This window comes from Lynx canadensis, chromosome D4 (assembly GCF_007474595.2).
Source record: "Lynx canadensis isolate LIC74 chromosome D4, mLynCan4.pri.v2, whole genome shotgun sequence".
NCBI classification, from domain to species: Eukaryota; Metazoa; Chordata; class Mammalia; order Carnivora; family Felidae; genus Lynx; species Lynx canadensis.
The window spans coordinates 23,576,208-23,594,886 of record NC_044315.2 but is presented as its reverse complement, the minus strand read 5'-3'; positions in this window follow the sequence as shown (position 1 = coordinate 23,594,886).

Genomic DNA, 18,679 nt, shown 5'->3' with positions numbered 1-18,679 from the left:
TGTGTTCACAAGGTCATGCAAATAGGCCAGGTGAGGCAAAAAGCAGGGTGAGGGATATATTTCTGAATATTCACTGTGAGGTAAAAATAAATACATAATATTTTTTTTAAGAAAACCCACAAAGCTTTTGGTTTAAAGAATATTTGTCTCAATCAAGACTCTTAATTATAGAGAACAATCTGGTGGTTACCACAGGGGAGATGGGTAGAGAGATGGGTTAAATAGGTGATGGGGATTAAGTAGTACACTTGTCATAATGAGCACTGGGTGATGTATGAAAGTGTTGAATCACTATATTGTACACCTGAAACTAATATAACACTATATGTTAACTAACTGGAGTTAAATAAAAACCTAAAGAAAAAGAATGTTGTCTCCACTTTGGCACAGTGCAGGATTATGTGGAAACTGATTACAATACAGAATTCTCTAATACTCCTTCCTATTTTCAATAATGCTGCAAGGCCTGACTCTTGGGGGAGCAGAGTAAGAAAAGTGCATAGTTGCCCTAAATTTATCCGCCCTCACCAGGGCACCCAGGGTGCTGGTTAATAAATGGCTCCTCACTTGCGTACCAGCTGTATTGGCTTAGGGCTCTTCCAAAGAGTTCACTCACCTCACATTAGTGAGCAGCTTCCTACAAGACAAATCTTCACTGTGCTGCACTGAAGGATTATTCAGCCTTATAAAGCATACCAGATTCCCCATTCTCAGTAGGACATTTAATTAACTCCCATTGATTCACCAAGCAAAACAACCAGTAAGAAATTTTGGGCTTTTCATTGTGGCCCTAGGATATCCAGGCATTTCTTGGTATATTGAAAATTTTTATCCCAGTTTCACTCTTAAGTTGTCAGAGTAGAGAGAGTACAGGAATACATAATTTCTTCAACTAACCTAGAAGCCCTGTTGGACTATCTATTTGGTATTAATTGAACTACCTACTGGAGATACTGGGGAGAAGTAGGAAGGGAGCCTTTGTGGAGCAGGGTGTGCAGAGTGCTGTGTGTGCATAATCACTTAGGACTGTTACAGAAGGTTGCCTGGGAAGCTCTCTTGTTAATCTGAGGTTACAGCACCTCTCAGAATTCTCCCTAAAGGATGGCTTTCCTTATAAGAAGACTCTACCAGAATATGATTCATATCACGGACTGGATTCCAGAGAAAAGTAGGGAAATATTTGTGCATGGGTAGATACTGATCTTCAATTTTATCTGGCCCTTGGACAATTACAGAATAATATCGCCATTCTATTGTTGAGGGAAAAAAATACACCTTCAGAGTCTTTAGCAATAATACATGAGCTTTCAGGTGCCTGGGTGGCTCAGCTGGCTAAGCATCTGACAGTTGATTTCAGCCTAGGTCATGATCTTATAGTCGTGAGATCAAGCCCTGCATTGGACTCCATGCTGGATGTGGAGTCTGCTTAAGATTCTGTCTCTCTCTCTCTCTCTCTCTCTCTCTCTCTCTCTCTCTCCCTCTCTCTCCCTCTCCCTCTCCCTCTCCCTCTCCCTTTCCCTCTGACTCTCCCCTGCTTGCACTTTCTCTTAAAAAAATAAAAATAAAAATAGTACATGAGCTTTAAGTACCTAGGTGGACCCCAAAATAGGCTTTTCTCTCCCTAACTCTCTAATATGTTTTATTTCCAAATTTGTATACAGTAGAAGTTTATGCACGATCCCCTCTGTGCTAGGAGCTTTTCTAAATTGTCTCATGTAACAGTTGGAATTACTATATGAGGTAGTTATTACTAGCACTTTTATAACACCTAATGCATTTACTAACACATAGTAAGTTCTCAATAAGTACTTTGTGAATGAAGAAAAGCTAAATGGACAAATAACTAAGTGTATAAATGGGCTCAGATAGTATTAAGTGACTTGGTCATAATCACAGAACTAGAAAGCTGAGTTCATACTTAGGGTTAAAAAATGGGGATGGGTGGTATTGCAGACTTAATTTAAGCCAGTTTTTCCCATTCAAAATTTTGTAGTTATTTTGATATACTCAATGACTTCCAACTATTATAAATAGATGTTACTAATGCCTCCTCATAGATTGCATTTATCAACAAAATCAAGTCCTAGGAAGGAATTCTGTCATACTTCCACAATTCATTAGCAAGTGGGTACAACAGCAGTCATACATCCATTTCTTGAAAGCTTATTAATATCCCTGCTCCTTATCCTGTTAAATATTCTGACAGGCAGTTTACTTGTAAGATGTACCCCCAAGGCAAGTGGAACAGGTATTTGACAGCAGGGTAAGTAATCTCCTGGTTGGATTAAGATTAAGTTTAAGATTAAGCAGGGGAACACAGGACTGTAGAAGTTCCACAGCACAGACTTGCTCCCAAGGAGTGAAGCTACTGTCTGCAGCTTCTTATTCCTCATTCATGAGAGGGTGAAGATGCCTGTATAGAACTTCAAGCCAATCCCTTCTGGACCATTTAGAGTGTGGCAAATGCAGGACCTAGTTGTTTTCAAAAAAGCTGCCTTGCTTTGCCCAGGTATGTCTTTCTTCCAGAAACTGCTGAAATCGTGGAGCTGCAGCTACTCCCATATATGGCTACCCATGGAAGAAAAGGCCAGAGCAAAGATGCTGGACTTCTGTCTGGAAACCTCCAGAGGGTGCTCTCTCTTCTGGCACTATCGCTGAAAAGAAACTACTGCATCTCTGTTAACCATCATCTACTTTGTTATCCCTGCATCACCCTGGAGATAGGAGGGACACAGAAGTAGAAGGAACTCCCAGGGTTCCAAGCTACTCCTCTTACTCACTTAACATACATCTCTGGAGAACTGATCCTGCCCGAGAAACCCTAAGGGCAAAACACCTCCTTCCTGTTTTTCTCTATTTAAGGCAGGAGGCAGCTAACCTGAGTGATCATCTTACGGTGTGTTCCTGGGGGCCACTGTTTCCTGGTAAGGCTACGGAGAAGTCTTGAGTATATTTGAGCACCTGAGAGTTGGTATCTACCAAGCTGTCCATCTTCATGAGGTAGAGCAGGAAACATTACTCACTGGAGGCCACGGTTGCCAACCCACTCATGAATTACCCAACTTTTTATGCAGATAAATGCCATGACAGATCAGTTATTAAATATAAAATACACTGTGCCACATAAATCTTTGTTTCCCATTGCTTGCTCCTGGGCTGAGCCGACTCATGAGATGATTTTGGAAAATTAAAGCCTGGGAAAAGGTAAGTGCAGAAGGCTTGCACAGAGCAATATAAAAGTATGATTTGTGAGCTTGAGAGTGGGGTAAAGCAGAGGAGACAGTGTGTGGGGATGAGAGGATACCTCCTCAAAAGTGGATCTCCATCATGAAAGCCAGACATGCCTGGAAATGTGAGGAAAATTGTGGTTTCCAGAGCATTCTCTAGCCTGAGGCAGTCACCACTTTTAGTTAATAGCTGTAAGAATCATGGTGGCAATCCTGCAAAAGAGATTTGGGGGAATTGGTGTTCATATTAATCATTAGTCTTTCTGCTCCAAGTGACAGAAACCAAACTAAAACAGGCTCAAAAAGAGCTGGATAAGGGGAGTAGTGGTAGAAAGAAGAATTTATTGGTTCAGGTAACTGAAAAGTTCAAGACTGGATCTAGATGTCCAAACTATGACATTAGGCATCTTTCTCCATCTTTTGCCCTTTGCGGTTTCCTCTGAGTTGGCCAATGAGAGACCAAAGATGACTAGTAACAGTTCCAGGATTACTTTCCTCCAACTTAGAAACACCGAAATTGAATTTATTCTTCTTGAAATCTCTGGAGATTATTCTAATTAGTTTGCTCACATTTCAAATAATCTCTTTGGCCAGGCCCAGGTCTAGTGTCCATTCCTGGAGTCAAAAGTAGGCTCAATTTCAGCTGAAGTATAGGACCTGAAGAGAAGTAGTGGCCAAAGGAAGAGATAGGTTCTCTTAATATGCAGGATGCTGAGAAGGCAAAAATAGGTGTTTACTTCGTGGGTGTAATTGCCTTTAGCCATATAGATGAAGAAAGGGACCAAATTAGGACAATTAAATTTCTCCATGATATATGTTCCTCTTTTACTTGAGAGGCTAGACAGGATTCTAAAGGCATAATTCATTTCCTTCTTCCTTCCTTCCTTCCTTCCTTCCTTCCTTCCTTCCTTCCTTCCACAGACAGTAGCTGGACATGTACTGTGTTCCAGGCATAGTGATGAGTGATATAGATGAACAGTGATAATGTTTCTGACCCTCATAAGTTCTAGAAGTTTCTTCAGGTCTACATCAACCCTAAAAAAAAGTAGTATTAGCTTCACATCCTTTGGTGTAAATGTGAGATTCTTTTGGTGCCTAGGGAATTTAGTCAAAGGACTAGAAAGAAATTCTTGTATGTAGACATGATCCAGACTTCATAGGAATTGTCCAGCTTTTTTTATATGGAGAGTCATTAACCACAGAACCATAGCCTGCTCAATTCTGACACCTTAGTCTATACTGCAAGTTTTGAATCATAGGGTAATTGAAAATAGTTTCTGCCATATACATGCTAAGAGTAGTCATTATTGCTTATTGGTTGCTGTGGCCAAAATGTTCCTAAATGCACCCTGTATAAATAGTATAAGGGAAGATTTCTTGGAGTTACTTAAGCAATTAAGACCCTCCCCATGACATTCATTATACACAACCAAAGAAACCTGATAAAAAGCATTTGTTAGATATATAAGTAATGTAGTCTCATAGTAACCAGTGGATCCCTGTGAGATGCAGGTATAAGAACAGTGCTATTGGGAAAACTCTCTTCATATTAGCCTAGCAGAGTTTCATGGAGAAGACAGGATTTCCTGACTCTATTTTAATTTGATTTTGTAATCACTCATAGTTGGACATTTATAGGCTGTGTCACCGGCTTGCTTTCCTTCACTTGTGTTTGTGCTAGATGTTATTAGAATAACATTTGATTCTATCATCAGAGATGGGAGATGGCCTCGTAGTATGAAAGGACAGAGTAAGACAAACTAGATCTTATCTAATTGCAGCCAAGCTACTATCTTTAAGACAAGAAAGCAAGATATTTGGCCTTTGTTTTTTTTTTTTTTTTTCTATAAAACAAGGGAAGTAGTCTAGCTAGTGCTATCCAATAGAAGTTTCTGCAAAAATGAAAGTGTTCTGTATTTGTGCTGTCCAATATGGTAGCCGCTAACTACATGTAGCTTGTGAGTAGCTGGTGTGCCTGAAAGACTTTTTTTCTGAATTTTTAATTTTACTTTAAGTTATTTTAAATCATAATGTAAATCGCTAAATCACCATGGCTGGTGATTACCATATTGGACTGCACAGGAAGCATCTCTGTAGTCCCAGACAACTCTCAAATTCTAGGGTTTTAGAACTAGCCTACACGTGAAGATTGTTAACTCTGCGTTTCTCTGTATGAAAGTCCTTTTAAGCATCAAAATCCATTTTGTGTTCTCAAACACTGCAGTTTCCATTCAGCTTTCTGATTCAGCTGAAAGATGAGTAAAGGCACATGTAAACAGAAAAGCTCCCGGGGGAATGAACATCATCTCGACAGGGCTCTTGTCAGTTGAGCGTTCCAGCAGGCTCCCAGAATATATTACCTTTGTGAACTATTCTTCTGCTATGGCAGCCAAAGACACACTATAATATTGCTGGGAGGCTGGAGTCTGTCTTCCTTCCAGGCTTTCCTGATACAGGCTGTTGTTTCAGACTCATGAGGCACACATACCTGCAGTGAGACTGTGTCTGCACCAAACAAGATGCCATGGAGGCATAAAAATTACTAGTTAATTGAACCAGTAATGATAGCCCAGCATATATGGCAAGATCCCCAGAGCCAGAGAAGGTTAGAAAGAGAGTTGAGAATTACCACATTGCCTGGGACTGAGTCTGTGCAGGTAAACACTTGCTTTTAGTTTGCCAGCTGGCAAGTGTCAGTTTGAATTGGTCAGTGTTCCATTTTGAAGGGCTGAGACTTTTTGCAACGTTATTATCCTTAGGGCTTCTAGGTTCATGTGATGTAGTAGAGTAAAAGGAGCTGAGTTATATGTTGAACTCTGTTCAGATTATCCCCTGAGTAGTAGGCCAGCTTTTTCCAACTCTCCTTTATTCCTCAGTGCCCAATCCATAAACCCACTTAGCTCATGCTGTGGAAAGTCACCTTGAAGGAACCATCTGGCATGAAGACTTGGTTAAGTCTACAAGTTTCCAATTGTTCTTCTTGATATCTTTGCCCCCAAAGGACTCAGACAGATGAGACAGCATGGCCAAGGGCCCACACTACCGAATGACCACCCATGCCCAAAGTCCCACTCTGATGCCAACTTGTCCTCTGAGGTCTGAGCAATACAAAGGATCATGAGAAGCAATTTGGATTGTTAACTGCATGCTCTTGCTTTATTCAAATGCCATGGATGCCAAGTGCAAACACAAAGTGTAGTAAGACAGATGAAGTGGAACTTCCTTTTTCAGAAGCAGTGCTGAAAATCCTCCCGAGTTTGCATTTGAGGGATTCTGTCAGGACTGGCTCTCAAGGAGCAGGCTCTTAATCTCCAAGCACCCAAAAACAGTCCTAAAATTCATTTTAATGCCCTGTTTCCCATATCTGGTTTTCCCAAATGGTTGTCAGTCATTCATTCAGCAAATATTTATAGAGCACCTTCTGCCTATTAGAAACTATTCCAGAAACTATTTTGGTAGTGAATGAAGCAAACCTCTATGGAACTACTATCTTGATGAGGAAGGTGGGGTATGAGAAAGACAAAGACAGGAAGCAAATAAATGTTTAAATGTTGGGCAGTGGAAGGTGCTGGAGAGGAATGCAGCTCAAAGAGGATGATAAGGAAGGAGAGATTGCTATTTTTTACAAGGTAGTCAGGGCAGGATTCTCTCTAATAAGAAAACATTTGGGAAGGCACTAGATAGAAGTGAGGGAGTGAGCCATTTTATTAACCAAGAAAAATGTGTTCTGGGCAGAAGGAATAAATAGCGCAAAGGTCTGAATGCTGGAGGGTGTTTGGTGACTTTGAAAAACTGCATTGAGTCAGTGTAGCTGGCGGGGTGTGAGCAAGGAGGAAAGTGGAAGAAGATGAAATCAGAAGAGTGGTGTGTATGTGTGTGTGTAAGGAACATTTTAGGGCCCTAAAGGTTATTGCAAGGAATTTGGCTTTTACTCTGAATGAGATGGAAAGCTACTGGAAGAGGTTAAACATAGACCTGGCATGACCTAACTTACTGTGGTTTCACTTTGGCTGCTGTATGGAGCAGAGTCTATATGGGGATGAGAGTTGGAAGTTACTGACCAGTGGAGGTGACACAGCATTCTTACAGTCTGGTATATTTTCTTTTATTGTTATTATTATTATTTTTAATGTTTATTTATTTTAAGAGAGAGAGAGAGTGCGCGAGCACAAGCAGAGAGAGAGGGAGACACAGAATCCAAAGCAGGCTCCAGGCTCTGAGCTGTCAGCACAGAGACTGACACGGGGCTCAAACCCATGAACTGTGAGATCATGACCTGAGCCAAAGTCAGACACTCAACCAACTGAGCCACTCAGGCACCCCAAGTCTGGCATATTTTAAATGTAGAACTAACAGGATTTACCAATCAATTGGTTGTGAGGTGTGAGAAAGAGGATTCAAGGACTGATTCCAGGGCTCTCACAAAAGCAATTCCTTACCACCCTATCTTTGTAAACGGTAATAGAAAGAATGGCCTGAATAAGGTCCACAGACAGGTGAAGCTTCCAACACCTATTCTAGCAAGTAAGGAGGATCCATCCATTCAATCTTTATGATCCAGCAAATGACACAGTTTGGGGAGTCAAAAAGACTTTAATAGGACAAGGACTGTCAGCCCCTTATACCTTCCTTGAGACATTTACCCATCCTGGGTCTCCATTTCTTCATCTGATAGAATTGTTGAAAAAATTTAATGAGGTAAGTGAAGCACCAAGCTTGGAATCTGGCAGACAGAAAGCGTTCAGTACAGCTGTACCTACAAAAGTGATTTTTTATTATTGTATATCGCAAATTAAACAACCTATAAAATCAGGGCAATGAGCTCATTCTCTTTTATGTTGGTATCAGTTTATGCTCATAAAAAGCTTAATTTCATTCTCCTCCTTCTGACTTTCTGGAGACTTGGAGGGTGGGGGAGGTGGACGTGAGGTGTGGTATCCGCTGGGGTGAAAGTTAATTCTTAAATGAAACTATTTGCTCTTTCCCTTCACATTGGTGCAGCTGCAGAGTGGGAGCTCACATCAGAGTCTATCATAAAGCAGCTTTATTAAAAATAGTAATAATAAAAAAAGGATCCAGGTTAATTCCAGCTATTGACCCTGTGGGCAGCACTTATATGGGCAAAAGAGGATGCTTTCCAATGCTGGTATTGATTTTCATGTTTAATCCCTTCTCACAGAAGCCTCTCCTCATTGCTACCAGTATAAAAGTAATCATTCTCTTTATGATCACTCCTTCAAGTCAGACCCCAAGCCATTTGTAAAAGAAAAGGAAAAAAGCCAGAAAAGGGGGCCCCTGCAGCAGGAAGGCAGATGAGGTATCTCCTTTTATGAGTCCTGAAGTGTCCTGAAGACAAGTGAGACGGTGCAAATGCACCGGCAACCAGAACTTTTTGCAAAATTCATTGAGGGTGTGCCATGGGAAATGGATTGTTCTGTAACTGAAGGGAGCCCGGAATCGAATCATCTCTCTCTCTCTCCTCTCTCTCTCTCTCTTTCTTCTCTCTCTCTGCCTTTTCTTCTCTTTCCTTCCTTCCTCTGTCTCATACACACACTGCCAGCTCGTTCTGTTTCTCCACACCCCCCCCAACTCTGCCTCACACCTCAAGGGGCCTCATGTTCATACATATAGACACCCTTATATCCAAGTTTATTCCAATACTCTTCACCTGTTCATCTCACACCCACCATGAAGACAAACTTTGAGCCTGGGGATGTGCACTCTACTCCAACAGTAAGACACACATTTGTGGGGACACTCAGGCTCCGGAGATAGGCTTATAGCTATAGGTCTGGGAATTCCTGGGTTCTGTGTACCCAGAGTGTGGTCTAGCACTGTGCCGTGCAATAAAGCAACCAGTAGTCACATGTGGCTACTGAGCTATTGAAATACGGTTAGTCCAAATTGAGATGTGATGCAAGTGTAAATTACATACTGGAATTTGTAGACTCAGTACAAAAAAGAATGTAAAGTATTTCAGTAATTTTTATATTGACTACATTTTGAATTCTGTTATGGATACATTATGGATACATAATTCTATTATGGATACATTAATTTCATCTGTGCATTTTTGCTTTTTTTAACATGCCTTCTGGAAAATTTCAAATTGCACATGAAACTTGCATTACATTTCTGTTGCACAGAGCTGGTTTAGACCAGTGGGTCTCAGTGTGGTCCCAGAACCAGCAGCACTAACATCATCTGGGAACTTGTTAGAAATGCAAATCCTCAGGCCCTACCCTACACTTTCTGAATCAGCAACGCTGGGCCCAGGAACTAGTATTTATGAAGCCCTGTGGTGACATGATGAGAACCACTAATCCAGAAACCAGTGCAGCCTGGAGGTGAGAGTTCTCTCAACTTGCTCCTGGACTGGATCTCTTGTCCTAGGTGGCAGAGAATTGCAGAAAAGTGTCCAGAGAAGGCTCCTCTAAAATCTCAGAGCCTCAGAACTAGTTCTGTCTTAGCCCTTCCCCCATTGCCTGCCTGGGGTTGTTCTCTGCAAGGAGATGTATTTATTCAAAGGGGTTCAGTCGTCTCGCTAAATAAAATCACTCGCTTAGGCTGGTAAATATTGACTCAAGCTGTTACGCTTTTATGTATTTCAGCAACTCCCAATGTTTGAGGGCTCAGCAAGCAAACAAGAACAGGTACAGGAAGTTATTGTGGTGTTTGGGGCCCCTGTTTGTTTTTGTGCAGCTGATGCCTGTTGCCCATTGTGTAAGGCTGGTTACTAATGACCTTGTTATGGAGCACTCTGCAGTTGATAAGGCCAAAGGCTTTAATAGAATACAAATGCATTTTACATTTCCACATGAAGAGTTTAATTGTGTTTTGAAGTATACTGTACCCTAAAGGCCTCTCTTTCCTCAGCAATGTACATCCCCAAAATAAAACCCTGCAAAGAATGGAATGCATAATGGGGTGATGTGTAATGGGCAGTTTGGAAGTCAATTTGAAGGGGACCCCCTGGTATCCATTCTGCATACATTTAAGCAGGTCTCCAGAGCTGTTGGGGAAGAAATGGTGGAGGTCCAGCCCATGAAGGAGGCTGTAAGGAGCTGTGCACGCACCATTTATAGTTTTAAAGAATTGGAAAGTGTCATAGGTTTTTGTGTTTTCTTTAATTAGCCTCTTGGTGCAATACTAAGGGTGGGAACAGGAAATTTTCTTTTATTTCTGTTTCTAGCTGGAGTGCTGGGGGCAAAAGTTAGAGAGTGAGGTGAAAGCTTCATCAGGCACAGGGTCAGGGAATGGATATAACAGGCATGGGGCATGGGTGTGGCAGTAGCCTGAGAATCTGGGGACAGAGCAGCGGGTAGGGCAGAGGAAAGCAGGGCTTCTCAAAGTCACTCTTCCACTTCTTCCTTCTAAATCACTCTCCTTTATTTGCTCTTTCACATCATTTTCTCTCCTCTTCTCTCTTTTCATGCTTGGTTTTCTTTTCTCCTCCTTTCTCTCTGCTCCTGCATCATTCCTTTTTCCCTCTGGCAATAATGTGGAGACAGAGAATTTCTGGGAGGAAAATGGGAGGGAATTAGCTGCTAAATAAATTGGATCCAGTATCCACCCCACTACAGGCACAGGTATTTAACAAACACATCTATCCTTACGTATCCTATATGAACATGCAAGGGTAGGTCCACACGTATACACACATGTGAAATATATAACAAGATTCTACAGCAAAATATAAAAAAGCACTATTGATAACTCTGAATATAGTAAAAGATTTTGGTGGGTTTGGGTTTCTTCTTTAAAGTGACCATGGTGGATGAATAAATCAGATAATGCAATTAAGGCACTGTCTTTGTCTAGTCGGGCTGCCATAATGAAGTACTACAGGTCAGGTGGCTTAAACAGCAGCAATTTATTTCTGAGCATTTTAGAGACTTGGAAGTCTAAGATCAAGGTGTCTTTCAATTTGGTTCCTGACTAGCGCTCTCTTCCTGATTTGCATATGGTTGCCCTCTCCCTATGTCCTTATGTGGCCTTTCTTCAGTGCCTGAGCACAAAGACTGATCTCTCTGCCCCTTCTTATAAGGCCACTAATCCCATCGTGAGGATTCCATCCTCATGGCCTCACTTAACATTATTTACCTCTCAAAGTTTCCAGCTCCAAGTATTATCACAATGGAGATTGGCTTCAACACATGAATGTAGGGAGACACAAACACTCTGTTCATAACAATTCTGAACAAACAATAAATATTAGTATTATTGCTGCTTCTGAAATGAAGACTTGTAAACTGAAAGCATTCTGTGGCTGGAAGATCCATTTAACTGTTCTTTTGTCATTTAGACCTCAGCAATGTGGTCAAATCAACAAAATCAAAATTAAGTCAATATTCTTTTCAGTTGTTATTCTTTTAATTATAATGCATATTCTTTTTGGAGCCATTTCCTTTCTCATTCTCTTTCCCTGTAAGTTTTTCTTTCTTGACATTTCAAGTGAAACCCAGTGATAAAACCCAGTTCACTGACCAGCTAATCCATTGCCAAAGGATGACCCATAATTTCATTACTGAGAGCATGTTCTAGTACCAAAGCTCCAGATCCAAACTACTGACCCCTGACTTTAAATATCAGACTGTGTTTTCCTAGTGTGCAGATTTGGAGGATCCTGGGGGTCCAGGGTCCAAATGGGTCAAACTCTGCGGTGATGAGCAGATCATTCTGGGTTATTCAAGTGCCATCTGGGGTGGAGCCACAATTTTCCAGTGGATTTGAGTCTTTTGACAATTCTTTAGCCCTAGAAGATTCTTAGGTTAAATAATTTTTGATATAGAAAATTTTCCTCCTAACTATGATAGTCATAGGTAAGGAATACTTATAGGTGGGGACTGACTCAAAGCACTATATCCATATGATGTTTCACCAGGTTCCTCAAAGTGTGAACCTGGAGCTTGCTAAAATGCAAATTCTTAGGACTCATCCTGAGTTACTGAATCAGAACCTCCAGAATAGGGTCCATAAAAGTCTGAAACACATGGCTCTAGATCTGGATATGGAGACTAATATTTTGCATTATTGCCTTTTATTTTTTTCTCTTGAATTAGATTTTTTTCTTAAAATGAAACACAATAAAGCTTGTTTCATTTGATTATAAAATCATGAATGTTAATTGTAAAAAATTCTGACTGAAAACAGTTAATAATAATAAGTTAATAAGTTAAAAATCACCAATAATACCACGTCTCAAAGATAACCATGGATAAATGCTATCTTTTCTTCCTATTACATACTGCAGTGAACAAAGAATGTTCTGTAAGCACAGTTGCTGCTTTCATAGAACCACAGGATATTAATGCCACGAGGGAACCGGGAGATCGTGTGGGCCCCATTCCCTCATTTTTATAAAGGAAAACCAAGTAATTAGCTGTATGGCACTAGTCCAGCCAGTGACTGGCATAAATGAACCTAATAGTTGTCTCCATCAGATGTGAATGAGGCATCGGATTATCTATCTAACATGCTGGCACTTTAGGAAAGCTCTGTATAATTTTAAAACTCAAAGATGCCTGACTAATGTGTATACCTAATAAGCCTAATGATTTGCCCTTGGAGAAGAGAACAAACAGATAAAGATATCATATGAGACCTACTACTATTATTTCTCCAACTTTGGTGAAGTAGGCCACATAAGTAACCATTACCCAGTAGTCAGTGACCAATACAATATACAGCTGACCTTTGAACAATGTGGAGGTTAGGAGCACCAGGCCCCCTGGACAGTCAAAAATCCATGTGTAACTTCAGACTCCACCAAAACTTTACTATAGCCTACTGTTGACTGAAAGTCTTACTGATAACATAAACAGTTGATTAGCACATAATTTGTATGTTATATGTATTATATACTATATTCTTACAACAAAGTAAGCTAGAGAAAAGAAAATGTTATCAAGGAAATCATAAGAGAAAACACATTTACAGTACTGTGCTGTATTAAAAATCCACATATAAGTGGACCCATGCAGTTCAAACCTGTGTTGTTCAAGAATCAATTGTATATTAATATAAAGGCAACTCATTCACTTATCCATTCATTGCTTTAAAAAGAATTCTTTGAGCATCTAATTTGAACTTACTGCTCAAAGACTAGTGTCTTGGTAAGACACAAAATGTACAGTTTGGGTTATACCTTTTAAACGAACTTGTATGTTCCTGAAGCATAATCTTATCTCAAGGTGTTCTATCTGAGGCTGGGTTTTTGAGGCTGGGAAAATGGTATGCCACCTCCTTCGATTTTAACTGCATACACACACTGCATATCATCAAATGAACTTAATGAGAGTGTTCCCTCTCTGGAGGTGCTCAATATTTGAAGATTACTTTTTAATGAAATATCTTGTTATCATTGTCCAAATAACTGATGACCTTTCAAATGGAAACCATATGTAAATACACGAGACAGGAAATCAGTGTATTTCTTTGTACGGAGGAAGAAAAAGAAGACACGTATCATGGTGTAAAGAAAAGAACGGGAGACTAGGAAACGTCTGTTAAATGTCAGTTACAATTTCTGGTTGGTGACCTTTAGTTTACCAGTTCTTTTGCCATCATATGCACCATCCTACTTGCTCTTTGGAAGGTCACTGTATTGCAGTTAGCACCTGATAATGTTACCCACTACACTGGTGAGTTGCCTAATGAGTGAGAAGTTAGCTGGTGGGTGAACACTTGGTGAACCAGCAGTACTCAATAATGTAAAATATTAATATGAAGATCAGTACATGTGTATTCTAGTAAAACATTTTGCACTCCTCATAGCAAGGACATCTAATAGCAAGAAGAAATTTTCAAGGACATAGTCAACTTCCTAAAAACACAAAGCTTAAAAGTTAAAAAAAAAAAAAAAAAAAACCTTTCAGGAATCAGGGACTTTCTAAGCTATTGGCCCCATGCCCCCATTTTGTTGGTGATTAAAGTAGAGGCTCAGAGAGGTTACATGTCTTACTCAAGGACTGGAACCTGGGCCTCCTGTAATGCTCTGTCTGCCAAATACATCTTGCCTAGAGAGCCTCAGAAAGCACATCCACATCTATCCTTTTTAGTCAGTACTAATGTTACCTTACGTTATGTCTTATCTTTAATATGAACATCCAGTTGTTAGATGGTGGTGATAGTCATGAGGTTTATTAACAGGAAAGGCAGGGTATTTACTGAAAAATAACATACTCCCCATATACTTATTAAGTCCAATTAAACTGAAGCTTGAGAGTGGAGTGAAAATTGCAGATGGAGGGTAGGGTGGAGAGTGTAAGGGAATGTGGGGTGGGGAAGCCAGTGGCAAATGGGAACATTTCTGGGACAGTGGCCAGAAGAAAGGCCTTTAATAGAAATTGTTGGTCTTGTGATCTTAAAAAAAATTAAAGTTTAATTTTGGGAAGAAAACCATAACCCTTTCCTGTCTTCCTCACAATAGGGTCCAAGTTTGCAATCTAGTATTTTATCTCAGTTCATAATGCATTATTAGGACAAGGCATGGAAAATGGCTTATAAACATGATCCTCCACCAGGAAATGTCTAGACAGCTGTTTTTGTTCTTTTCCCTCTTCTCCTTTCCGATTGTTCAGGCCTTGAATGTGAGAAAGAAACTTAAGACCTTTAAACAATAAGCCAAATAAATGTCTTTTGCATTCTGGAGGGAGAAAAAAGGGGGTCTCAAGGGCTCAGTAAACTGACTCTAAGTCAGCCTAGAAGAGCCACAATACTTTTTGTTCTCTGGACTCCTAGTGATCCCCCCAGATTTATTCCAATAGTCTTGAAAACCAGCTCTGTGACATTCTGGGGGATTTTATCTCTTATGGTGAATTATTGTATCCAATGCAAATCTTCTCTAGGGCTCACAGAGATCTCAGCAAGCAAGGAATATGGAACTGCTTAAATCAGGAATAGATGGGGACTTTGAAGATAAGGTAAACTGTGTTTTCTTGTTGACAAAATAATCTGAAGCTTTTGTTGTGTGTTTCCGTAAAAGACTTCCCAGGCATAAATCAATATGGCAGCACCAACTCTGCGAGAATAAGAAACGATAAGTATAGTTTTCAGCACCCTGTAACCACTCATTACATTTATTTCCCAGTTTTCTTTGTTATTCCTTTCCTGTTCAAATCTGAGCCAGCACATTTTTGGCTTCCCAGCTGAAGTAGGAGGCGCTGCCAATCAGCAGGAAATATAATACAGATAAGATTCATATAAACTCTTTTGAACTGGTAAAATAGCTAGATGGGAAATGGATGTTAAATTGTTTACATTTGGCACGAGAAGAAAACGTTCCATTTTTAAATTCAAAGCCTCTGCACCTTTGTAAATGAAAACAAATCACATGGGTCATGTAGTGTTCCACTCTGTAAAAGCCATCAGGAGACTGATAAAAGCTTTCGTAAATCACTAACTTTATCTGGTACTTGCTCAAAAGAGTCATTTCCCAGATTAAAATGATGTGGCCCTTGCCCTGGGTCTTTGGAAAAACTGTGTAATCACAACAAGCTCCAAGCAGACTCTGAGGTATGCTCTACAAACAGTGGCAAGTGACTTACACAGGGTCTGGAAAATCTGGGGGGAGATGCCTATGAATTCTGATTTTTCAACTTAGGTCCTTCCCAATTCCTATGAAGGATACAAATGTGTGGTCTGAAGACATTAGCATTATGAAAAAGCTTTCCTCTTGGCAAACACAGGTATGCCCAGCTAAGTTCAAGTGATAAAGAAAAGTAATTTTAAAAAATGGACTGTTGAATTCCATGAAACAACTAAATGGCTTAATCCCACAGAAAGATAAATTTCCGCTTTGTGTGAATTTTTGCATGTCTCAGCTACTTGAGCTTATGTCTAGACACTAAGTGATGTAAAAGTCACTCAGAATGTTAAATAAAATTAATTACAAAGTTGAATTGGAGTCTGACTCAGTGGGGAGCCCTCTGTAATGGGTGAGGTACAACGCCTGGAATGCCTCGTCACTGTGGTCCACCATGCAATCTATCTACATTATTGTGTCATGTTCAAATATATTGTAGGATCAACCATATGGAACAAGGAAAGGCAACAGCAGAACTATGGTCCTTCAGCTCTCATGAAGTTACATATTGTCGTAAGTTGCCACTAATAGAAAAACCATCCAACCTTATTATTAGAACAATACTGCCCTCAGAAAGCAGCAGATAGGAGGAAACACAGTGCAATTCTGTGCATTGTTAAAGTAGGGTAGGGTTTCTGCTATTCATCCGCTCTATGGGGACAATCCTGAACTACCAATTAGGAGTGTGTGATGAAAGCAAATGAAGATAGTTGTCTTCACCCATCTTGATCTCTCATTTATATTCAAATAATTTAGTAATTTGTGAATCAGAAGATTATCTGCCTTCAAACTCTGGTGTAGAACCAACTTCTTGAGATTTCAAAATGGTGAAGTTTGTACAGGCAGGAGAGAAAGATGTGAGCCCCTTTATAAAATGCCGTCCTTTGTAGTCCTCTCCTGCCATGCTGGATCTGAGTACTCCTTTTCGGAAGATGACTCATTGTCAAGATGATACCCAGTTCCCCAGTCTCTACTTGGTTTTGTAATCATCCCACAAGGGAGGTTTGAGACTAGACACTTGCCTCTCTCTGCTGCCTACTGAGCCTCTTTTAGACAGAACCCCACAGACTTCAAACAAGTACCGAGCATGGAGCAAAGTCAATGAATTGGGACATGGATGAGACTCTGGCCTTCTAAGTGATCCTGAAAGGACACTTTGAAATCAATAGACTCACTGTGGAAATCAAAAGGAAGTCTGCAGAATGCATATAAAAGTAAGAATTATTTTCTTTAAAGTGAACTTCACTAGCATTCCCCAGTGACTCAAGTGCTGTTGGAAGCCCTGAGGTTTGCTGATACTGCCACAGATTGGTACTATCTATTGCTGAGATAAAAGACCCCAGTGTTACATGAAAATAATGTTAATCCTCATAGACATTTTTCCAAAGAAGACACACAGATCGACAAAAGGTAATGAAAAGATGCTCCATGTCATTAATCATTAGGGAAATATACGTCAAGACCATAATGAGATAACACCTTATATCTGGCAGAATGGCTAGTATCAAAAAGACAAGAAATAACAAGTGTTGGCGAGGATGTGGAGAAAAGAGAAACTTTGTGCACTGCTGGTGGGAATGTAAATTGGTGCAGCCACTATGGGAAACAGTATGGAGGTTTCTCAAAAAATTAAAGACGAAACTACCACATGATCTACCAAATCTACTTCTGGGTATTTATCTGAAGAAAATGAAAGCACTAACTCAGAGATATATGCACCCCCATGTTCACTGCAGCATTATTTACAATAGCCAAGATATGGGAACAGTCTAAGTGTTCACCAGTGGATGAATGAATGAATGGATAAATATATACACACATAATGGAATACTATTCAGCCATAAAAAGAATGAAACCTTGCCATTGTGACAACAAGGACCTCAAGAGCATTATGCTAAGTGAAATAAGTCAGACATAGAAAGACAAATACTAGATGATCTCTTTTATATGTAGAATTTAAAACAGACAAACAAAACAAGCTCATAGATACAGAGACCAGAACAGATTGGTGGTTGCCAGAGGCAGCAGGTGACAGGGTGAGAGAAATGGGTGAACTTGGTTTTTTAGTTTTGTTTTGTTTCAGTTTAAATAGTTTAAATTAAAAAAAGAAAGCAGTAAGGATGCCCAAAATTAGATTGCACTGATGGGAGATCATTTTAAACATTGAGAGAAGTTACCACACATTCATTAACCCGGGAATTTTGTGGGAATATTTGAGCAAGTTTTGTACCTGAAACACAACTTCACACTAGCACCAATGATTTGTTTTCACTGTGCATAAACAAAAGTGATAAACAACTGAACTTCTGCTGTGAAATTCAAGACACAGGAATCACCAGACATGTTGGGGAAATGCAGATACTCTGAAAGGCCTAGTTTTACACTGATGAGAAATGAAACCACCCCACCATCCGGGCTTGGATGCTTTCATGGAAGTAAGGATGTAGTAAATATCAGCTTGGAAAACATTGGCAATGTTGTTGGGGTAGAGGAGTGAAGCAGCTCCTATCCAGAATTTGCAGAGGGATCTCTTGGGAGAAATAGCAGCAAGTAAACACTTGGGGGTTTCATTAAATTATTAACAAACAAGCCTCAGTTTGAAAGTTCATTAATAATCATGCATCCGGGATCCCCTGTGTTGATGCAATCAAGCACAGCTTATTGCTAGGAAGTGGCTGGTCAAGGAGATCACCAGGGTTGCACGGCCTCCCTGCGTCCTTTTCAGTAATATTATTTTATTGAAACAGAGGCTGTTCTCCAGTGGTAGACATTTAGGACATTTGGTGATGGAATGAATACACATCATCACAGCATTGCTGTACTAATGATACTTGGCATTGAGTTTAATAAAGGTGACTGGATAACA